Below are 13,272 nucleotides of genomic sequence, written 5' to 3' on the forward strand. Positions count from 1 at the left end.
AGTGCAAATATTTACAGTGTCCCCAAATAAAGTCCAAAATACAGAATATAAACTAATCCAAACAAAAAAGGTACATTAACGCAAAATAAAGTGGCTTCAAGCTTGCCAGGCTAAGTCACTAGACCCTGGAAAAAACAAAACTACAGCCAAAATGCACAGTACGGTACTTTCACCAAGACGTCTACCCCACAACTGAAGCTCTGGAGCATTCTACTGAGCTTGTATACCCATAGCTCCTCCCCACAGATGAGCCCAGTTGCAAAAATAAATCAATTAACTAAATAACAATATTCTAAAGAAAAATAACAACTGCAAAGAATAAACACAAAATACATAAACACCCAAAATCCTTTTTAGTAAACCCAAAACCCTTCAAAGCATAATAAAATACATTTTCCCCAAAACCCAGTAAAACACCCCCGCTAAAAATAGTATGCGCTGCCCAAAGCGCGCGAACCCCCCAATAATTGCACAGTGGAACAGTCCCTCGGTTTCACCCAGAAAGGAGGAAGTGTTTGGGATGACGCTGGTGAGTCTACAGAAACAACTGTGTTATTTTAAAGTTTGCTAAAACATTAAACTCGTAAACAGCCATGTGTGTAAGTGTGTTTTGTTACCAGTACAATTTTGTGTTAACAGATGAATGAATGTTTCGGAATATGGCGCGTGTTGAAAACGCGAGTGGTTACAAACAAACAAATGCTACATAATGGCGGTAGGCCTCCCTGCACACTCTGTAACAAATGGTAGTGAGAAATTATGGCAAATGGTGAAGTATGGAATGCTTAAACCAGTTAACCAAGACAGAAAACAGAAATGGAAAGACAACTCACAGCAGCAGGTCAGCTATGGTGTTTGAATGTTGCCGGCTGATAGCTGCCTATGCGCTTGCGTGAGTGACTGGGTGTACGCGCGTGTGTGTGTGTGATTAGGCGTAAGTGTCACGGCTCACTCCGTGACATTCCCCCCCCCGGAAATGCTCCTTGTGGCATTCTGGACAGGAAATCAGCTGTGCAGTTCATCTTCCCTGCCCTATGGACCCTTTTCACGTGACGTCAGGACAAACGCGGCCGCCATTTTGGACATGTACTACCAGTAGTTTACCACAGCCAGCATTGAGGAACGGCAGCAAAGAAAGTATTTATTTTCAGCAAGACTTCCATCATGCCACTATATTGTTGTGCACCTGGATGTAGTAACCATCAACAAACAAGGCAAGGTTTATCATTTTATCGGATCCCGACGGAGAAGATGGATAGCGGCCATTAACAGATTGGCAGCCCTCGGCATACCAGCGCTTGTGTAGTGACCACTTTGTTGGCGGTAAGACGAATAAAATTAGCCAGAAAAGGCATTACATTGCTGCTAACATTCTGTGGCGGCGAGTGTGTAACCAAATAGGCTAAAATAACCCATTGTAACCTCTTTGTTCTTCTGTAGTAGCTATTAGCTAATGACATTAGCTAGCGTTGTGTTCCTTTGCTGTTGGTAGACTGTAGGACATATCAGAGGCAGTGTCCTACAAACAGCGCTTAATTTGAGGGGGAGCAAGCCGGAGCGCGCTCCGGAACCTCGGGCGTTGGCTCCGGCAGCTATTTACACTGGATCCGGTGATCCGACACCTCTCTTGACTATGTAACAAAAAAAAAAAAAAACGATTGTCTTTAGGCTTGCCATCCTTCCACTTGCGAGTGGTAAGTGATCTGCGCTGGGATCACACACACAGCGGCTCAGTCCCGAATCGTGGCTCGTGCACTTCACTCGCGCGCTGTGTGAGCTGCGCAGGGCCGGAGTGCGCACCCTCCAGAGGGCACTCGCTGTTCAGGGCGGAGTGATTTGGAGCGCAGGATGCCTGCGGAGCCGAGCGTATCCATGTATTGGTGTTGCTGTGTGCAGACGAATCGTGTATTGGTGTTGCTGTGTGCACACTAATCGCTTTTAAAAACGTTAATCTGATGATCCGCTGATACGGTCTAATGTAAACATGGGCTAAGTGTTCAAAACAAGAGGAACATGTATTTGTCTCTTAAATCCAGGCCGTTCCCTGTAATCTCTAACAACGGTTGGAGAAAGTAATGGCAAATAGCGAGTGCACAAGCCATAGAAGGTAAACTGTACACAGCGCCAGGGCAGTGTGATGGTATGTCTACTTTTAGATTGTGTTAGCTTATCAATGAACACACTCGTCACTCGACGAGTTTCACGTCTTTACGACGGATACTTAAATGTGTGTTAGGTATTATTGTTGCAGTCTAAGCAGTCATTGTAGCAGCTAGATGAGCGAGAACCGAAAGGGTCTGTGCCATAAACCGTTATTTCTGTACGGCGTTGCTAATGTGTCGTTACTGTTGTTATTTCTCCCTCTGCTCGCCCTGTAAATGCCCTACGTCGCTGGATAGCGAAGGTGTTTTCTGCATCTCGCTCCTTTTTCTTGTATGTTCTCCGTTTGTCGCCTTCCTCGCATTCAAACCAATTCAAGCCGAAGTCTGCTACATGTCCAAAATGGTGGTCGCGTTTACGAAGGTCACGTGACTGAAAAGGGTCTATACAAAACATCAAAGTCAAAAGGCTGTATAGCCAAGAACCACCTGGTGATCCTGGCATTGGTATCCCGCATACGCCCCAACCAGGACAAAGCTTTGTGGTCAGTCTCAGGGCCCGTTTACACGAGGACGCTGTCGGGTAAAAACGACTAAATATTTTATCGGAAGTGCCTTTCGTCTACACGGGGACGGCGTTTCCGAGGCTGAAAAACGGAAAAAATTGAAAACGCCTTCCAGAGTGGATAAGTTAAAAACAGCTCCCGTTGCATATCCGTCTAAACTACCCCATACGCGAAACTCTGCTCGGATCTGCTCACGTCGGGTACGCGTTTACGTCATACATATGTCATATACTGTACATGCCAGCCCGGGAAGTAAGAAAGTAAGTAAAAAAGTAAGAGCATGTCTGATTACATCGATCCAACGGACCTTCAAGCTGCTCTGGCAGCTTTAATAAACGTCCAGGAGTCCTTCGAACATCTATACCGAATCTGCACATATACCGTTAATGAACAGAGGCGGGTATAGCATGCTCTTACTTTTTTACTTACTTTCTTACTTACCATAGCCAGAGTAGTCAAAGCTTTCGCGGCGCAGATGTGCAGATCAGACAAGACGGAAGACGTTGCGCATGCGTGCAGACATAGCGGAGGTCTTTCACAGCACCGCCTGGCATGCACATCTGTGACAGAGCGCAATGCGTCTGTCACTAAACAGCGGTTCCTCCCGCTGGTCATGTTTCAATGGTCAAGTGCAATGGACTAAACCACAGTTGCAAAGACATTCCAAATACAATCTGTGTTGTATGTTTGTTGTGGGTTTGGTAATGGGGGCTTTACAAGTATGTTTTGTTACGGGTACATTTGTTACAACTTTTAGATATGTAAACCTGAAATGTTTGGTCCATGTGTTCATAGTAAAAAACGTGACACAGGTTTAAACAGCGCAAGCATTTATTAGTTTTCACTATAAACAATAGAGTGTAAAGACTCATTAAGTGCGCACGTTTAACATCTGAATCCTTTTCTGCTAGAGTTTATCTAACATCAGCCAGAAATGTTTGTAGCCATTTACCTGCTGTAGTCTTCCGGGTGCGGGACCAAACCAGAATGCAGGTCTGAAAGCGCTTTTCAAGGTTTCTTCCGCGATGCGCGGGAAAGCAGCTCATTAGAGCGGAGAGAAATGGTCTAAAAATCTTACGCAAGTGTTTGTTGTAATATTTAAGGTCTGCACATTGTTGTAGGAGTGTAATGCATGCAGTGAAAATGTTTAGAACTGTTAAAATCTGTCTAGATGTGTTGATTGATTTTAATTGTGTTAAGACTGTGCCGTAGTCTTTTAAATATGCGCTGCACTGTTCATTCGGGGGATGGCCTCGGCAGGGAGAGGACGTGTGACTTGAGCTCTGTGTGAGTAATGCCAGAGTAGCCTAGCTTGCGTGGGCATTTTGTCCCAGAATTTTTTTGTTTGTTTGTTTGGTTTTGTCATCAGTGTTTTTTTTTTTGTTTGTTTGTCCTGTTTGTGTTAACTGCCGGCTTAAGAATAAAAAGAAAACTATTTTTGTACAAGAATTTTCCTTGTTTTGCTCATCATTCTGACTGACTACTCCATCCGCTCGGCACTCTATTACAACATCCAATTGAATTCCACACATTTATGCGCCACCGTATAGACGCAGATTTCCTCCTTGAAAACGGTCGTGTAGACGCGGAAAAAAGTGAGAACGAAAACGGACTTTTGCGTTTTTGTTTCAGACCGTCCCCGTGTAAAGTGGGCCTCAAGCACAAATTTACGCCCCAACAAGTAGTACTTAAGAGTCCAATGCCCATTTTATAGCAAGGCACTCTTTTTCTACCGTTGAGTAGTTCTGCTCCCTGGGCAGCAGCTTACAGCTGATGTAAGCCACAGGCTTCAGTTGTCCTTCATCCCCCTGCAAGAGGACTGCACCCAAACCTCTCTCAGAAGCATCGGTCTGAACAGTGAACTGTCTTTCAAAGTCCGGAGTGAGGAGCACAGGCTCTTGACACAAAGGGTCCTTTAAGTCCCGGAATGCGCTCTCGCACTCCTCAGTCCACTCTATCTTGTTGGGTTGGTTCTTGCGGGTCAGCTCCGTCAGCACAGACGCCTTCTCTGAAAAGTTCGGTATGAAGCGCCTGTACCAACCCACAAGGCCCAAGAACAACCACACCTGCTTTTTGGTGGTTGGTCGCTCAGCATCCATGATGGCTTCCACCTTCCCCACCTGAGGGCGGATAACACCCCGACCCAGAATGTAGCCCAGGTAGGAGGTCTCCTCCCTGGCCAAGGCACACTTGTCTGGGTGGATGGTGAGGCCTGCCTCCTTAACCAAGGAGAGAACCTGCTGCAGGTGTTGGAGGTGCTCCTCCCAGGTGGCACTGTAGATCACGATGTCATCAAGATAGTGGCAAAGCCCTCCGCCCCCCTGAGGATTCTGTCCATCAGACGCTGGAAACTCGCTGGCGCCCCATGCAGGCCGAAGGGTAGAACAGTAAACTGGAAGTGCCCAAATGGTGTTCTGAAGGCAGTGAGCTCTTTGCTGCCCTCTGCCAGTGGCACCTGCCAATAACCTTTGCACAGATCCAGTGTGCTTAGGTATTTGGCCTTGCCCAGGCGTTCAACCAGATCGTCGACCCTTGGCATGGGGTACAGGTCAAACTTTGCCTGCATGTTGACCTTGCAGAAATCCAAGCAGAATCTCAGGCCGCCATCTTTCTTGGGAACCAGAATGACTGGGCTGCTCCATTCGCTGAAGGACGGCTCGATGACCCCCAGCTGAAGCATCATGTCCAGCTACTCCTTCAGGACCGGCAGCAGTCGCTCTGGCACCCTGTAGCAAGGCTGCCGCACGGGGTTGTCATCTTTGAGCACCACCCGGTGCTCCACCAGCTCCGTCCGCCCCGGTCAATGAGTGAAGAGGCCCTCTGACAGGATGTTGTAGAGGTCACACTGGCGCTCCTCTGACAGATGGCTGAGGTCCAGCTGGCTCTCTTCCTCTCGGCCTGGCAGATACTGTTCACTGTACTCTTCCTCGACTGCTCGGATGAACAGCACTGACGCCTTCTGCTGTGGCTCTGACTGCAATTCTGGCTCCGCCCACTCATTCCATCGCTTCAGCATGTTAACATGGAAGACTTGTTGTTTCTTTCGACGGTCCGGCATGTTGATCTCGTAGGTCACTTCTCCCATCTTGCGCGTCACGGTGTAGGGCCCCTGCCATTTCGCCAAAAGCTTGTTGTCTGAGCTGGGCAACAACAGCAGGACCCGGTCACCAGGCTGGAAGCTGCGCATGCGGGCAGACCGGTCATACCATGTCTTCTGTCGATCTTGGGACTTGCGGAGGTTTTCTTGAGCCATGGCAGTCACAGCAGTCAGCTTCTCCCTCATCTTCATGACGAAGGAGATGATGTCAGTCTGCTCTGATGTTTCACCTTCCCAGGTCTCCTTCAGTACATCCAATGGGCCCTGCACCTGATGTCCGTACAGCAGTTCAAAGGGGGAAAACCCAGTTGGCTCTTGGGGGACCTCTCTGTACGCGAACAACAGGTAGGGTAGCCACTGGTCCCACTCCTTTCCGCTGTCATCCACAAACCATCTGAGCATGTTCAACAGAGTCTGATTGAACCGCTCCACGAGTCCATCAGTCTGTGGGTGATAGGGAGTAGTTCTGATGCGCCTTATCCCTAACAGGTCATAAACTTGCTTCAGTGTTCTGCTCATGAAGCTGGGGCCTTGGTCTGTTAGCACCTCACGGGGAATCCCTACACGAGAGAACAGCTGTAGCAGGCAAGGGGTAACCTGCTTAGCAGTGACAACTTTTAGGGGGAAGGCCTCGGGGTACCTGGTAGCATAGTCACAAATTACCAAGATGAAGCGGTTCCCTGACCTACTCTTTTCCAGGGGACCAACAACATCTACCCCTATTCTCTCAAAAGGGGTGTCAACTACAGGAAGTGGCACTAATGGGGCACATGCAAAACCTTTACCACCTGCTAGATGACATTGGGGTCATGATTTACAGTAGTCTTTAACTTGCACAAACATTCCTGGCCAATAAAAGCGTCTGCTAATGCGTTGTAGTGTCTTCATGTGTGCTAGGTGACCTGCCCATGGAATTGTGTGGCCTAGCTCCAAAACTTGCAGTCTGTACTGCTCTGGCACAACAAGCTGCAAACCATCTTCACTCTGCCTGTACAAGATGTTATTTTGTAGGATAAAACCTTCCTTTCCAAGAACAGGGACAAAGCACACACCATCTTCTGCTTTCTTAAATAGTGGGGCCAACGTTGGATCTGCACGCTGCACTACAGCAACATCACCCCTAAAATGTACATCTGCATCAGACAGGCTAGGGGGATCAACATCTGCCTCGTTCTGTAGGCCTGACTGCTCTACAATATCTAGCACTGTCTCTCTGCGCTTAGTACATCTCTCCTTTCTGGTGTATGCTAGCTCAGCCGGAACATCCTCACCTTAAAAAGGAAAATCTGCCATGTCAATAGGTTTAGCTTTAGCCATAGCCCTAGTCACTATGCAGCTCATATTAGTTTTCCCTACCAGGTCTGACAGCACAGGGAGGTCTTGACCTAACAACACTGGGTATGGCAGTTTGGGGACCAGCCCCACCTTGAGCAAATACGTCTGACCACATATTCTGACATATACATCTGCTGTACTATGCTCACTTCTATCACCATGAACACAACAGATGGTCAGCTTTTCATTCTCATTTCTGAACTCAAGGGGGACTAAATCTGCCTGAACCAATGTCTGAGTACACCCTGTGTCCACTAGAGCCGTGGTGGGTTTACCATTAAGCTCTACTGTAATGACAGGCTCTCTGCTCTGCTGGGTATTAATGGGTGGGCTAGGGTTGGGCACATAGCATAGGTGGGACTGCTTGGGCTTTCTGAGAGGGCAAGCGGGGCTCTTGTGACCTTCCCTACCACAGTTATAGCATGAAACACCTTGGGGCTTAACACTGCTTTGGGGAGGGGGTGGTGTGTTCCTACTGTAGTTAGGGGGTGCACCAGAACCACGTCCACTACCAACACCACTGGACTTACCCCAGGGTTGACGGTCAAGCACTCCGGCATAACGGAACCCCTTGGAGCCTTTGTGTGCAGCAACAAAGTTCTCCACCAGGGTGGCGGCCTCTGCTGCTGTTGTAGGGTTGTGTTCTTTGACCCAGGTCCTCACCTCTGGATAGAGAACACACAGGAATTGCTCCAGCACCATGGTCTCCATGAGGGCCTCTTTGCTGCAGCTGTCATACTTCACCCATTTACAAAACAGGTCTTTCAGGCGTATGTACAGCTCTTGTGGCGTTTTGTCTTGGTTGGTGTCCATAGCTCTGAATTGTGAGCGGTACATCTCTGCATTTATTTCATACTTCTTCAAAAGGGCTTCTTTCAGTTTGTCAAAGTCCATGTTGTTCACAGGATCCATTGCAATGAAGGCACTCCTGGCTTTTCCTGTTAAAAGTGGTATTAGGTGGATTGCCCAGTCCTCCTTTGGCCACTCACAGGCTGCTGCCAACTTCTCAAACGTTGTCAAGTAATGGTCGATGTTGTCAGCCTCTTCCAGCTTTGGCATCTTCAACTTGTATGGCATCTTAACCCCTCTGGTGGTGGCTGCAGGCGGTTCAGGTGTTGAATTGCAAGAAGAAACTGGAGGGCTCCCCCTCTCTCTCACTGTCTCCACATCCAGCTGGAGCTGGGTCACCTGGTGGGTAAAGACGGAATACTGCTGGGCTTGCCGGACTGACTCTCTCTCCAGCTTGTCATCTCTGGCTCGCTGCACCGTCATAAAGGACTCGAACATTCTTGCCAGCCGGTCCAGGGATGACTCTGTTGAGTTGGCTGCGGCTGCGGCTATTGCTGTGGCGGTTGCTGCTGCCGATGCCTCTGCATCGCCCCAACTACTGCTGCTGCCTTTTCATTGGCTTTGCTGGTGGCTTTCCTGGTCGTCATCATTGTCTTCGTCTCTGTCACTCCAAATCCCACTTCTGACACCACATGTTGCAGGAATGGACGATGGTGGAGTGGACAGAGAGAGCTGAAGCTTCTTTTTCTAAAAATAGCTTTTTTTTATTTTCAAAACTTTTCTTAAAAACGGTGCAAATATTTACAGTGTCCCCAAATAAAGTCCAAAATGCAGAATATAAACTAATCCAAACAAAAAAGGTACATTAACGCAAAATAAAGTGGCTTCAAGCTTGCCAGGCTAAGTCACTAGACCCTGGACAAAACAAAACTACAGCCAAAATGCACAGTACGGTACCTTCACCAAGACATCTACCCCACAACTGAAGCTCTGGAGCATTCTACTGAGCTTGTATACCCATAGCTCCTCCCCACAGATGAGCCCAGTTGCAAAAATAAATCAATTAACTAAATAACAATATTCTAAAGAAAAATAACAACTGCAAAGAATAAACACAAAATACATAAACACCCAAAATCCTTTTTCGTAAACCCAAAACCCTTCAAAGCATAATAAAATACATTTTCCCCAAACCCAGTAAAACACCCCCGCTAAAAATAGTATGCGCTGCCCAAAGCGTGCGAACCCCCCAATAATTGCACAGTGGAACAGTCCCTCGGTTTCACCCAGAACGGAGGAAGTGTTTGGGATGACGCTGGTGAGTCTACAGAAACAACTATGTTATTTTAAAGTTTGCTAAAACATTAAACTCGTAAACAGCCATGTGTGTAAGTGTGTTTTGTTACCAGTACAATTTTGTGTTAACAGATGAATGAATGTTTCGGAATATGGTGCGTGTTGAAAACGCGAGTGGTTACAAACAAACAAATGCTACATAATGGCGGTAGGCCTCCCTGCACACTCTGTAACAAATGGTAGTGAGAAATTATGGCAAACGGTGAAGTATGGAATGCTTAAACCAGTTAACCAAGACAGAAAACAGAAATGGAAAGACAACTCACAGCAGCAGGTCAGCTATGGTGTTTGAATGTTGCCGGCTGATAGCTGCCTATGCGCTTGCGTGAGTGACTGGGTGTATGCATGTGTGTGTGTGATTGGGCATAAGTGTTACAGCTCACTCCGTGACAGTAAATATTGATATAACTTTTCTACTTAAGTGGCAGCATAGCCAGTAATTCCCCCAGACTGGTTTCCGTCCCACAAGGCAGAGATGAAAAAGCTCTATGTCAACTTTTTCACCTATTGATTTCAGAACACTTACTAATGTCATGTTGCTCTTAGTTGTGTCATATTAAACTTGACCTCTTACTACTTTCTTTAAGCAACCTTCTTTTTTTTAGCTCATTATAGGCTAATGTCTCAAATATAGTCAATATGTCACTACAGCATGCTATTTTTCAGCATAGCCCCAAAATATATATTGGCTGACCTGTGTGAAGAATCTCCGCAGTGTTTAATAACTACAGATCTCCAATATGCCATTTCCTGGCAAAATGTTTGACAAGCACTTTCCATTACTCAAGAGGGGGAAATATTTCCTTAAAACAAACTTTTCTAAGTTCATATTGATGGGAGGGTTAATTCAGGCACCCTGACTATCTTTGCTCTCCTAGACTTTAGTGCTGCTTTTAACACATTAGACCGCATTCAATGGGTTGGTCTCTCTGACTCAATGTCAGACTAATTCAGTGGTCATTATCATTTTGCACTCACACATCCAGGTATTATTCAGTATTGTGTGGATTCTGAATACTTCATTATTTAATCTATATATATATATATATATATATATATATATATATATATATATATATATTAATCCCCTAGCTGGTGGGATAAAAATAAATATATTTTCATTACTACGTTGAAAGAAAATGACATCCATATTTAGATGCCTTTAGTACCTGATGCCTATAGTCCAGTTGTACATTGTTTGAGCACCGGCTAGTGGCCTAGTGGTAGCGCGTCTGCCTCTCGATCGGGAGATCGTGAGTTCTATTCACGGTCGGGTCATACCAAAGACCATCATAAAAATGGTGCCTGCTGCCATCTGGCAAGGCACGCTGCAATACAGATGTGAGTGGGGAGTTAAACTCTCGTGGTTACCAGAGGACTAGCCCCCCACTGCAACCCTAGCTGTGTAATAAGCGAGAGGCTGAGGGCTGTGGAAACGGAGATCGGTGCCGCCTGATGCGCCACACGGCGCGGAAAGGACTTTAACTAACATTGTTTGAGCATAATTTACATAATTTATTGGCTGTCTTAGAGCTTCATACAAACATCTCTGAAAACTCCATGCAATTCTTTCCACTGCTGATAATGAAAAACTTATAAATGTCTTTGCTCATGTCCACTGGATTAATACAATATTCATTAATGTTGCCTAACAGCTAAGTAATTTGCACATTCAGAATGCCGATACAGAAATTTAGCTTACTAAAGTGAGGGGTCACATTGTCCTAGCTCTTAAATCCTTTCACTGAGTACTTTTAAAATTCATTTAGCTTTGCAAGACATACACTACAAAGTTAGCGCTCATTGAAGGGTTTCTTCATTTCTACTATTATCCAGTGTTAATGTAAACAGTAGCACTGTGTATCAGCACTGATAGTATCATGCTGTCATTAAGAAAAGTGCCAAACCAATCATATATATGATCTATTAAATTGGTAACAGTATTCTTTTCTTAGCTTCTAAATTAACTACTTGTTTGGGGATATTTAATTCCAAATATAAATATTTGCTCAAAATAAAAAGTAGAGCAGCGGCTACAATTATCGACAGCTTAACGATCTTTTGGCCATTGCAAAAATAGAAAAGACTTTCAATATGTAAATTGTGCATGAATAATTACTCAAAGTTCCACTGGAAAAAAATGAGTTGATTTCCAATTACTTAGCTAATCAGATCATGTGACACCGTTCCACAATTATCGACATCCAGATTATTTATTTAAAAAAAAACTAATGAGTATATGGTATTAAGTTAACAAAACCTACTTTTAATTTAAAATTTGTTTTGCATAGACTTATATTGAGTAGAAAATAAATTTTATATAAATATATTGATGTTGGTGCTTATGTAAATGAGGAAGTAATAAGCGAAGTGCGCAACGCTTGTACGCATGCGCGGCTTTTCTAGGTCAACTATTTCGGCTACCAAACGAACTACTGAGGTGCTGAAGTTACTATAGGAAGACAGGTAGCGGACCGTGAACTTTAAAGCTTTATAGCAATTGGCTTAAAGACCTTAAGCCTTAAGTGAATTGTAAAACTATGACAGGTGCACACTGTGCTTTTTACCAATGTACTAATGGAAGTTATAAACTTAAGCGGTGGAAGAAAACACACAATTGTACTGGGCCTACATCTGAAGATGGGTCATGTAAATGTGAACCTCCGTTTGCACTTTTATCTCATACATGTTGGGTCCCCATTACCTAGCCTCATAGGCCCTAACATTATAGGCGTTATATATCAAAATATCAAAACAACTCACCTTCCTTGTAGTCATTTCGAAGCCGATGGAGTAGCGCTTTTTCATCCCTGTCAAGTAAATATTCTGCAATATCGACTGACATGCATGGTGGCCACAGCTTAAGCCCCTGGGCTTCGTCCAACCACCCATCGGTTGTCTGCAGAGGGTCGGGAATTTGTTTGCCTTCAACTGTCAACAAGGACTTGTAGTTGTTTTTGACAGCTTGTCTCTCCTCATCCTTCGTTAAAACGCATGGTAATTTCTGGACTGATGCTGCATAGGCAAGGGCAACCAATTCTTCTTTATGTTTTGCCCTAGTGCCAGTCGTGGTCTTGGTTGTCACAGGCAGTCCACGACGACTGCAAAACCGTTTCAAATCATCAACTTTCCAAAGTTTAAACTGATCTAAATCGTAGTTGTCAATACTGCTTTCCGCCATTTTGAAGTGCTGTTTGGTAGCCAAAAAAATTAGTGATCCCATAATGCACTGCACGGGCTGAGATTCGCAATTCGCTTATTCTAATGTTTGTAAACAAATAAACTGATAATGTTTAACCATCCATTCATTATCTGTAGCCGTTTATCCTGTGCAGGATTCCAGGCGAGCTGGAGCCTATCCCAGCTGACTACGGGCAAAAGGCAGGGTACACCCTGGATAAGTCGCCAGATCATCACAGGGCTGACATATAGAGACACACAACCATTCACACTCACATTCACACCTACAGTCAATTTAGAGTCACCAGTTAACCTAACCTGCATGTCTTTGGACTGTGGGGGAAACCGGAGCACCCGGAGGAAACCCACGCGGACATGGGGAGAACATGTAAACTCCACACAGAAAGGCTGCTGGGCTCGAATCCAGGACCTTCTTGCTGTGAGGTAACAGTGCTAACACTACACCACCATGCCACCCTTACCTTTATTGTTTAAATGTGTTTTGGAAATAAAGTATTTTTCACAATGTCTTTAAACTCCCAATTAATTCAAAGGACTGAAAGCCATGTTTGATTTTGTTAGATGTTGAAATGACATGATTTTTGGAGTTATGCTGCACATTGAGCCAAGGTCAACTGTCAGCAGCACTGATGGTGATTAACTTTGCATAATCTGTAAATTACATATCTATTTGTGAAGCACAAGTTAAAAAATAAACAATAGCATTTTCATCATGATTTAATGAGAGTCAAAACTATACATAGTTTTTTTCTCTTCCCTAATTAAGTGAAACTAAATCACAGCACATTAAAATAGGCATGTTAACGCACTGTTAATTATGCACATCTTC

This window comes from Neoarius graeffei, chromosome 4 (genome assembly GCF_027579695.1).
Source record: "Neoarius graeffei isolate fNeoGra1 chromosome 4, fNeoGra1.pri, whole genome shotgun sequence".
NCBI lineage: Eukaryota > Metazoa > Chordata > Actinopteri > Siluriformes > Ariidae > Neoarius > Neoarius graeffei.